This window comes from Cryptomeria japonica, chromosome 6, assembly GCF_030272615.1.
Source record: "Cryptomeria japonica chromosome 6, Sugi_1.0, whole genome shotgun sequence".
Classification (NCBI taxonomy): Eukaryota; Viridiplantae; Streptophyta; class Pinopsida; order Cupressales; family Cupressaceae; genus Cryptomeria; species Cryptomeria japonica.
This window is the reverse complement of record NC_081410.1, coordinates 607,362,297-607,374,398: the sequence shown is the minus strand read 5'-3', so window position 1 is coordinate 607,374,398 and position 12,102 is coordinate 607,362,297.

Below are 12,102 nucleotides of genomic sequence, written 5' to 3'. Positions count from 1 at the left end.
GACAGGAAAGAAAACAACAAGAACGAGAAAACTAGACACAACAAAAAAACTATGTACACAGCAGGGGACATCAAAACTTAGAATTTGACCAGCTTCAAATCCTGCCCGTTGTATGTAAAAGGCAGAATTGTTCCATCAGGGTATTTCAAACAGAAAGTGTTAGGACCAACCACTTCTGAAATAAAGAACGGACCTTTCCAAAGAGATTCAAATTTTTCGTGTGTTCCTTTCGGTTCTTTCCTCTTATCCCACAGGAGCACTTCATCATTCTTAAGGAAATTTCTTGGTCGAGCTTTCCTATCAAAAATGCGCTTTACATTCATCTAGTGTTCCATGATGTGATCAACCAATCTGTTCCTTTCATTTTCCAGCTTGTGCAGGTACATGACTCTCTTCTCCAATGAGTTTTTAAAGAATTGATCTTCGATGACCGATTGCAATTTAGCTGCCGATAACTCTAGGGGTAAAGATACCTGAGCTCCAATCCCATATACTAATTCAAACGGAGCCATCCCAATAGCTCTTTTTGGTGTGATCCGATCTGCCCACAATGCTTCATAGAGCCTTTTGTGCCAATCTCGGGAATTATCAGATACCAATTTTTTTATGATGGCCACTAGATTCTTATTGCTAGACTCTGCCTGTCCATTTCCCTGTGGGAAATAATTTGATGAATGTGCTAATGATACCCCATGCTCATAACAGAAAAGTGATATTTCCTCTTATGAGAAATAAGTGGCATTATCTGAAACCACTTTCTGAGGTACACCGAATCTAACAAAAATTTGCTCCATCAGAAATTCACATACCACTTGAGAGTTAGATTTCTTCGTTGGAATCGCCTCCACCCATTTAGTGAAATAATCTGTCGCTGTTAGAATGTAGATATTTCCAGCGCTTGATGGAGGATTTATAGGCCCAATAAAGTCAATGCCCCATTGTTGAAAAGGTTCATCAATTACTACAGGTCTGAGAGGTAATGCTGCTAATTGAGGACGTCCAGTAAAAAGTTGACATTTCTCACAGTTTTTCACAAACTTATAAGCATCTTTGAACATACCTGGCCAGTAAAAACAACTCCTGAGAATTTTAAAGGCAGTAACAGTGGATGAAAAGTGCCCTCCACAAGCCTCAGAATGGTACGCCTTTAACAATTTTCCTTGTTGCTCTGTGTCCACGCACCTTAAGAATGTTCCATCAATTCCCCTGTTATATAGAACACCATCTGAAATTACATATTTGGCAGCTTTCAGTCTGAGATTCCTTCTTTATTTATAATTCATATTTGATGGGCATTCACCATATGAAAGAAAATATGCAATGTCAGAGAACCAAGGATCTGTTAGACTGACCAGCAAAACCGTATGAGCTCCATCGGATTTACCAGGAGATACATCTCTATTCTCAGCTATCATTTTGCACAAACCACGCCCCCTTACCAGAGAAGTAGGTTTGATTGTTAAATCATATTCTTGCACTTTAGCTACCCAAGTCGCTCGTTTATTCATCCCTACTTCTTGCTGAGTCAAGATACTTTTGACTGCGGTCTCGGGCACATATACAACAGAATGAGAGTGCAGTATGTAATACCTGAATTGTTTCAATGCCCTTACTACAGCAAAGGCATGTTTTTCTGTTGGACTATAATTTAATTCATGCTTCTTCAATGGAACACTCATGAAGGCGATTGGAGCTTCTTTTCCTTCATCATTGGGTTGGGTTAAAATACTAGATAGAGAATGCTCAGAAGCGTAACAATAAATAATGAAGTCTCTCTAAAAATTAGGGCTTACCAGCATTGGAGCACTTACAATAGCTGTTTTGATGTCTTCAAAAGCTTTCTTACCCTCCTCTTGCCATCTGAAAGGACGTTTCTCGCTCATCATGTCTAGCATGTATCTCACTTTTTCAGAAAATTCGGGTACAAAACTTCTCAGGAAATTGATCTGACCAAAGAAAGATTTCAAATCACTTCTATTTGTAGGCAGAACCAGCTTCTGTATTGCTTTTACCCTCTCTGGATCGATTTTTACACCTTCTTTAGAAGCAATATGCCCGAGCAATTTACCTTCTTCAACGAAGAAAATAGACTTCTTCGGGTTCAAAGATATACCATGCTGTCTACATCTTTCCAGCACTCTCTCTAAGTCCTTCAAATGATGTTTCCTTCTTTTAGAATAGACAGTTAAATCATCAAGATATATAACAATTATCTTATCTCGCAGGTCTTTGAAAGAGGAATTCATCGCTCGCTGAAAAGTAGCTCCAACATTAATTAGACCGAAAGGCATCCGGTTGTAAGCAAAAGTACCCCAGGGAGTGATAAAGGTTGTTTTATGCTGATCTTCTGGGGCGACACTAATCTGATTATATCCTGAGTAACCATCCAGCATCGACATTACTTCAGATCTAGCTACTGACTGCAAGACATGATCCATAGTAGGAAGTGCGTAGTTATCTTTAAGGCTTGCTTGATTCAGGTTCCTAAAGTCTACACAAATCCTTATTTCGCCGTTCTTTTTCCTCACCGGAACGATATTTGCCACCCATGTTGAATGATGTATTGGGTAAATTATACGAGCCTTCAACATCTTTTCCACCTCTCTAAAAATGGCTTCTGAGACTTTAGGGTTATAATTTCTAAGCTTTTGTCTGAAGGTGGTGGCCCCTGGTTTCAATGGTATGTGATGCACGAATTCACCATTTCTGAAATTTTTTAAGTCGCCATAACCCCATGCAAAAACATCTCGATATTAGATTAAAAGCTCAGATAAGTTCTTCTTTTCCCTTGCAGAACAAGTTTTGCCTATAGAGATCAGCTTAGGATCCTCTTCGCTTCCAATGTTGATCTTCTCATGTTCCCCTTTATTTTCATTAGAACCATCATCTTTCCTTAAAGTACTGTCATCTTTTCTACCAAAAAGATGTTCCAAAGAAACCAGGCCTTTGGGAATCCTGTTTCCTTGAAGTTGGATCACTTCCCCTATTTCCGTTGATTCTTCACCGATTGGTTTTCCCCCATGTTCAGATCCTTCAAAAAGGATTTCAGCGAAATCTCCCGTGCAAGCCATGAATTCTTTTAATTGTTTATCATCATTAAAGACCTGCCAATGATTAATATTATCTGGGACTCTTGGTCTGTATAACACCTCAATCTTGTAAGCATTGTTTTTGAATTCGGGATGGGGCAATAATAAAGATGCAGATACAGCTAAAGAATCAGCTTTGGTATTTTGAGCACGAGGGATGAATTCAATGGAAAAGGCTTCAAATGACTCAATTTCATCCCAAACCAGACTTCTATAATGCCTCAGTCGATCATTTTTTACAGAGAATTGTTTTCTTACCTGCTTAACAATGAGTTCACCTTTTTCCTTTGCTTCTTGTAAACTTAGAAGTAACGTTTCGTATTCTGCTGTATTATTTGTATTATGGAAATCCAGCTTGAAAGAGAAAGGAAAAATTTCTCCAGAAGGTGATATGAGTATTACACCAGCACCTGAGCCTGAGTTCGAGCAGCTTCCATCAAATTCTAAAGTCCACAAGATTTCTTCAGCACTTACCGTGTTCTCTTCACATGACTTCTCGAGTAAGATGATATAATTCCTGAATTGACACTCCTCATATAATATCTGTGCTTTGGGATTGTCAGAAGGTACCATAGTATATTTATTTTTCGGCTCAGGTTCTAACTTTATTTTCTTCTTTCCCACAAGAATATATGCTTTGGACCAGTCCATTTTAATTTCTCCACCTATATCCTTGCAAAAAGTTCTGCTAAGTAGCATCCCATAGCTAGCTGGAATATCAGCTACCAGAATAGTAAGCTTCACTCTCTTTTCAGGACAAGCGTAAAGGACAGCTTGTACATCTTTCACTTGGCCAACCAGGGGTACCTGCTTCCCATCCATAGCATAGCAACACCCAAAAGTTTTTGTGAGCTCCAAACCAAGGGCTTTTGCAACTGGCTGAGGTATAATATTGTCTGATTCTCCGGAATCAATAATACAATTACTAAGCCTTTGACCGTTTAACAACAAAGATATATAAAATGAATTGGGTTTTTTCTCCTCCATTTCTTTTTGAACTGAATTAGCGGTGGCTTCAATGTTCTTTGAGCATCTCTCGGATACAAAAGTGGGTCCATCAGCAGCTCCTACATCCTCAGAAACATTATCTGTAACATGTGCACTAGTGACTGAACTTCCCTTCACGTATTGAACCAACTTATCTAACTCCTTAGGATTAAGCTTTAAATATTCAGCAGGTGAAATGGATATGGAAGAAGTTTTACAGAATTCTACAATATCAAAAGCCGAGGCACTAGCTTTCGTTTCAGCCCTGAACAAAATCTTAGGTTCCATGGTATCAGCCTGAACATGCTCCTTACCTTTAGAATTTGATACGTTTGGGGTGTTTCCAGGATAGAATTTTTGATTCCTTTGGCCTCTAGTCATGACTGTGCAGGCAGGTTCTTGAAGTGTTGTAAAAACATCACCTCCTCTCTCTGAATCAGAGTCATATTCTAGGAAGTAACTACTGGACTCATCCTTTTCTATATCCTTTTTTTCAATTATCGCTTCTGCCATAAGAGCGTTTTTTGCTAGCTGAACACAATTTAGCCAGTCAGGACATTCTCATTCATCATGATCTGAAGTCATGTGGAAAGAACACATTATTTCTTTAGGGGCTTCTTCGATTTGTAGTCTTGGCTGAGGAGCAGTTAATAGGGGAGTTCTCCCAAAATTTTGAGACTGCTGCCGTCTTTGAATGTCTTGATAAGGGGGAGGATACTGATTATGTGTTTTATTCTGCTGTCTCTTCATCATTGCTATGTCATTCATCAGTTTTTGTAAGACTGGGTCTGTGGGTGTAGCAGATGAAACGGTCCCGGGAGTATGTACCTCTCTTTTCCATTTACCGACATTAATGAATGCATCCTCTAGTTGAATGGCCAACCTCTGAGCAGCGCCTAAATCAGCACAAGCATCTTTAATAAGATGAAAACTTATATCTGCTGGAACGGCATTAATAAAAAATGATTTCTAATTTTCTTCACTAGGTCTTGACATTGTGGGAATTCTTTGAACCAGTCTATTGAACTTGGCCACAAACTCTCTCATAGGTTCATGCATATCTTTCTTCATTTGACTGAGTTGGGAAAATAGAGAACAGTCATTTTCAGGGGTTTTAAATCTATTTTCAAAGGCATTTTTCATATCATCCCAACTAGTAATAGAAAGATGGGGCAAATGATTGAACCAATCAGCGGCAGCATTAGTCAAGGTTCGTACAAACAATCTCATAGCAACTTCCTATGTAGGGACGCTTATAACAGCACAGGCAGAATGAAAAGTGCTTAAGTGGTCATCTATTGAGACTTCGCCATCTCCACTAAACTTGGGTAAAACTTCAGTAGCTCCTTTAGGAAGTGGTGCAGGATTCACGCCTAAATTCAGTGGACCTATGTTATGTCCCCAAGGTTGATTAGCAGCCATGTTGGGTGGTACAACTTGCAAGGGTGGAACCGATATACAGGCTGGAACAAGGGAACTCAATGGAAGCAAGGATTGAACTAGAGGTGAGAAGGGAGAAGGCTTTGGTGGTGAGTTTGGCCTGCTTTGGGATTTGATGTGCTTCTTTTTAGGGTTGCTAAAATCTGGCAAAAGTTTTAGGTTTTTTAACAACTCAAAGTTTTCATCAAGAATCCCCTTTTTTCTTTCCCCTCTTGTGTATCTACGAGTAGCCAGTTTCTAAACTACTGATATGTTCAAGGTCTTGCAGGTGCCTGGGCTAGTCTATTCACAACAGTCGCCTCCTGAACTTCCGGCACTCCTCTCAAGAACTCAGCTCTTTCTTCCTCTATTTCCAGGACCACTAATATTTGCTGATAGTGTTGACCACTTCTACGTTCTCGCCAAGCAGTTCCCGCTAGGTCCGAAATTATGTCTTCTTGAGTATCTTCAAATCGAAGATTGGGTTGTAATACAGGAAAGATCTCGTTATGTTGAAGGACCATGGTTATACATTACATTAAAGATTAAGTTTCCTTCAACAGACTCGATTCGATCCCCAGCAGAGTCGCCAAAAATCTGTTGGTGAACAGATTGTCCTCTCACTTAATTTCTCTTAATTTACTCTATGCCCAATGTTATGAAGAGAACAGAATCGTTCACTACAGTTGAGAAAGTATTAGTTTCATTTTAACTTCCTCTCTGAATTTTTCTAAAGGTACAGCTCCCTTATCTGATTTACAATGAATTCAGTTTTTTTTTACAATCACACTTTTTCCTGAAAGTGCATAAGGTTCTCTCAACCACTCCTAGGTAGTGAGGTAATTACAAAATACAGATCGCAGATAAAAAAATTCACATACGTATAATCAACAAAATCTATTTCAAAGAATGGATTCTCTGCTAGATTTTCCACATATATCAAAACAGGAAATAGATGAACTTACAACTAACCAACAACAATAAGGAAATTTCGAATCGCTGAATTATCTCCACAAAGTGATAATAATTCAACGCTCAGAACGCAAAGTTTCAAAGCATAACTTGAAAACTTTCATATATGTATATCCAACTTCAATGCACAAAGTCTTTGGAAGCTAAAACATGCATATACTATCCTTCATCACTGTTCTTCCGAAAAATCTATATAAAAACTATCTTTAACTTCCTATTCTATGTGCTAAAAAAATCCCCTGAAACAGTTTAATGCCCCAGCATTTATAGTTATTTTTTTTTGAAATCCCGAAGGGCCTCCTGTAAAACTCAGCCCCATCGGGTTGATACAAGAAACTGTTATAAAACTAAAAAAAAGCAGTTATCAAAAAGATAGAACACCATTAGGTGACGATTCAATTTCCGCTATATTCGCTGGCTTCTTCTTCATTTCCGATGGTCTGACGTACCAGCTTCCAGCTCTGGAAAGAAGACATGAATTCTTGCGTGGCCTGTGAGTGCGGGTTCTTTAAACTCATCAGCCGGGCTCTACATGCATCCTTCTGCCACCTGTATTCCTTCATCTTTAGGCTCTGACATGGCATCAGCTTCTCATTGAGGCGCAGCATGGATTCTATACCTGCCAATGAAGTGAAATCATCGACCTTGGGCATTTCTTTGTCCCTAATCCGCTCAACTGCTTCGGTGAAACTTTTAGTTAACACTTCAATGTCCATGCTGCCTTCATCCAATTGTAGGATGCCTGTGGGGTTGACCGTCTTCATGTCCTTAACCAGTTCCTTATGTATGTCTGTGATTTGATTCTTGATGCCCTGGACTTCTTTGATGGCTTCTTGGTAGATGGACTCCTTCCAGCTCATATTACTTTTCAGGATAAATAAGGTGCACGGGTCCACAGCCTTCATGGATTTTTCACCTAAGAATTTGAGAGCTCCAAACTTTTCAACCTCAATTACCCGGGAAACTATGGTTTGACACCGTGATAATTCTGTCTCCCATACTGGTATCAAAGTATGAATCTCTTCGAGCAATGCTTCACCCTCGGAATAGATACTAGTAATTTCTGAAATAAACTTATTTCCTTGTTCTAATATGTTATTTACCCAACTCACCACAGCATCAGACAACAATTTTCCCCTCTGCGTCTGTTTCATCAATTGCTGGCTTTCGGCAGAATTTGGGTCGAATGGCTGAGGCAGCTGGATTATTGAGTTAGGCCCTAAATTAGTCAGCGAATTGATGTATGTGGCCATCGTTACCACCATTGCTTTCAATTCTTTCTTCTCCTTAGAATCTTTTTCTGATTGAGTGAGCATGTGGTCAGCAGAAAACTTAAAGAAATTATTGCCAGTATTCCTCTTAAGGGTACCTAGTTCAATAGAAGTGACTTTGAATCCTTCCTCATCAATTTCCCCTGACTCCCTTTTCTTCTTATAAGTAGCCACTTCCGCTATGATTTTCCCCGTCACCGGATCCTTAGTGAGACAAGCATCCATTTTCATTTTCTTTGCTTTAGACCCTCTAGCCGCGTACGTAGTGACAATGTCCTTTACTGGCGAGGCCACTGGTTGTAAACTCCGTTTCTTATTGATTGAATTTGACAACCATAAAGGAACAGTGGGAGTGGTTGATACCATCTGAGTATCTTTAGTCAGAGTCAAGAACTTGGGTTGATCTGCCTTTGGTGTTTCAATGAATTGGACTTCATCGTCTGCTTCATCTCGAAAAGGAGACTTGTCACTTGAATCCCGCTCTGATGATGTCATTTTCTGCTTCTGGGAACTAGGCTGCTTCAAAGCTTTGTTCCTGGAATGGGATTTTGTTCTAGGAGTCGTGACTTGGGAAAGGAACTTTATTTTCTTATCTGAGGCCAATGTATCACCTGCAACATGAGAAAGTGGAATGTCAGATTGAAGCAGTTCCGAGAGAGAAATCACCTTAGTAGAAGACTCAGTGATGTTTCCAGTCTTTTTCCTCTGCAGCCAATCATCCATATAAGTTAATATGGATCTGGCTCTCCAATTAATATCATCATCTTCCTCCTTGCTCCAATCAACTGTCAAGAATTTTGTTTCATTTGATTCTTCCCATTCGGGTTCAACTAGACATGAACCATCCTCAACGATCCCTTGTGTTTTGAACTTCAAATTGAAAGAATTAATTTGCTGCAGGGTGAGTCTAGAATGGTCCTTTTTCAAGACTTCTTCTTCATTTTCACAATCTTCCCATAAATCTTCTAGCTGCGGAGCAACTGTTGAGTTGATTTCAAGGCCGAGGGTTAGAGCTGCATATCCTTTACTATCAAAGTTTCTCCTGCTGCAGTAGAAACCAAGATTGAATCCCAGCAAATTGCTTCCGATGATGGAAGCATCATTCATGTTATTACACACCAGAGAGTGCAGCTTAATAGGGAAGACCGTTTCCCATTTATCCTGAGGGACGTTATCCTTAATAACAGCAGAAAGTTGCTTGCACAATTCAGCTAAAATGAAACAATCAAGGGCATATCGAGGCAACCTCACAGGTTCTTCCTCAAACCCTCCGATTCTCAAATATGTGAACCTGGGGAACTGAATAAAAGAACTCGCATAATGTTGAACCATCTTCAACGATTCAGAAGAGAGTCGTGGCATCCGAACACCTTCTAGAGCCAAATAAATGTTTTCAAACAATATATCATGCACTTTACGGAAATCCTCCAGGACTCTGTCTTTTTGCAACAACGGGCAATATTGGAAAATGGTCATTTCCTCATTCCATACCCCATGTGGAAGAGCGGCAAGATCACAGGTGCAGGCAATACAATAAGTCAAATATGAGGCCATACGGAAATCTTCTCTAGATTCTTTGGCGCGTTTGAGCTGGCTTCTCAGGGAAGTGGCAATAATCTCCGACCAATCTATCCATTGTTCACCTTTTAAGATAATTTCAATGTACCTATACATCCATTCTTCGAACAAAAATACATCAGCTGAACCTTTCACCCTGTGTAATAATACCACCAGGTCGTGTATGTGGGGTTTCATGTGGCTTCTAGTAATGACCTTGGGAAGTCTAGACCCACCTCCATAGTTAACCTTGGTCCATTTCCTGGCAAGAGTGTTTCGGTACACACTAGGGTTTTCTCGATACTCAGCTTCAGCTTGAATGGGTGAGAAAGCGGCAAAGGTACTTGTTGTTAATTTCAAAACAGAAGAGATGGTTTCTCTGGAGACAGAAAGTATGACATTACCATTTTTGCTTACTATGCTCTTTCTTCTTACATCATAATGGTCAATGCAGAGTTGTAAGAGTTCAGGGTGTACGAAGGCAGGGGGAAACGCAGCGGCTTCAATTAACCCGCTCGTTAATATTTCCATACATCCCTTAACCTCTTCCGTATTCGCAAGAAAACTTGCTTGAAGATTTTCCACATTTACCCCTTCTAAATTGATATCACAAATCACGGGTCTTTTACATTCAAGGCTAGAAACATTACCGAGAAAATGCATAATCGAATTCATTCTTAACTTAAACAAGCAAGACTTCTTTCAAACAAACCTTTGAAAATAACAGTTTTGCAGAACAGAACAAAGGTTACCAAACTCTCACCTGTTTTCCATTGAAAAGCAAATAATCTCCTCTAGCTTCCCTAACTGCTCCTTCTCTCCGAAATCAGACCCCCTCTCCTTTATCCTTTTTCTTTGTTTTCGGATAACTTACCAGGCAACTGAATGAAAATTTATCACGGGAATTATATACATGGGAAGATTAGATAATGATAGTTTATCAGCTCACATCAGGATTGACATGCTCGAGGCGTTGATGCATAAATGCCTCGATTAATGATTTATCCTTCCGCATGAGTTAATAATAATTTATTTCGTGCGATATCCAGTCTTGCATGAAACGAAGGTCTACACACACTCATAACAATGATGCCCTTTTCCTTGAAAAAAAAATAAAATCTTTTGATTTGACATGCCGACGGGACCATTGATTGCTCTGAGAGAAAGGTGGCGCAACGTACTCCAAAAATAAACTCCTGAAGTCGGTACTTGCCAAAAACTACTTTGAATAAGTTTGAACCAAGCTTCAAAACGGTTCAAAGTATTTCAAAAAGGACCGCCGCGATAAAGATACTTCCTACCAAAGAAAGAGTGTTAGTATGAAAAATTTGGTCGAATCACTTTGAACTACTTCAAACCGAGGTTCGAAATGATTCAAAGCGATTCAAAGGGAGGGGAGTAATGACCGTGGAAACTTGCGACCTTGACCAACTTTATTCAAAAGACAATAGATACTTATATGATAAAGAGGAGACCTCGAATAAGATAGGTGGGGTTTTTTTTAAAAGGGGGAACCTTTGAAATAATATGGCGACTCTAGACAAAACTAACAGGAATCAACATCGTCTGCACCATCATTTGACAAATCTGATTGGAAAGCCTTTTATGCAAGAGAACTTGAGGAAAGCATGAGAGAAAATGAAGAACTTGAATAACTTGAAGCACTATTTGCAAGGAAAATGCCTAAAGGTCTAGTTGGAAGTAAGTATGAAGGTAAAACACCCTTTAAATGTTTTAATTGTAATAAGATTGGTCATATGGCTTCAAGATGCCCCGATAGACATGCTAGACTAAGAGAAGAAACTAGAAGAACATACAAGCCTAACCCTAAATATCAGAGATACAGATTTAAGAAGAATAAAGATAAATCTTTTTATCTTGCTGATGAAGGAGTGACTAATAATTTTGATGAGGATCCAACAGATAATGGATGGGTTTTTGTTGCTATAACAGAAGATCAACCGACACCTACTATTCAACCGGTAGAGAAGGCCCTGGCAGCTAAAGTTGAAGTTAAGGATGAATGGATCATTGACTCAAGATATTTGCATCACATGACTAGTGATAAAGGTAAATTCTTGAACTTTCAGGAATATAATGGAGGTTTGGTAAGGTTTGGAGATGATAAAGCTTGTTTGATAAAAGTAAAAGGTACTATATCTCTTGATGGTAAACATAATACTGACAATGTTTACTATGTAGAAGGTTTAAAGCATAATCTTTTGAGTGCTAGTCAATTAGTTGAAAAAGGATTTCAGTTACAATTCAAGAATGGAAAATGCAAAATTATGAACAAAACTAGTTTGGAAATTGCAACCGAAAATCAAACTAGAGGAAATATCTTTCATTTGAATAACAATGAAAAGACATGCTTGATTGCACATATTGATGAAAGTTGGCTATGGCATAAAAGACTCTATCATGTAAATTTTGATTGCATGGCAAAAATCAGTACTACTAAGGTAGTTAGAGACTTACCTAAGATTGTTAAACCTCACAATCCGGTTTGTAAGGAATGTCAATTTGGAAAACAACTTAGAGCATCTTTTAAAAGTATTTAGAAAAATTGAATAATCCTCTTGACTTAATTCACACTGATTTATGTGGTCTAGCTAGAACTAAAAGTTTACAAGGTGATAGATATTTCATGCTAATCATTGATGACTATTCTAGAATGTGTTGGGTTACTTTTCTTAGAGAAAAATCAGAAGCACTTGGGAAACTCAAACCATTCAAGGCAATGGTAGAAAATGAAACCAATAAGAAAATCAAATGTCTGAGATTAGATCAAGGAGGTGAATTCACAT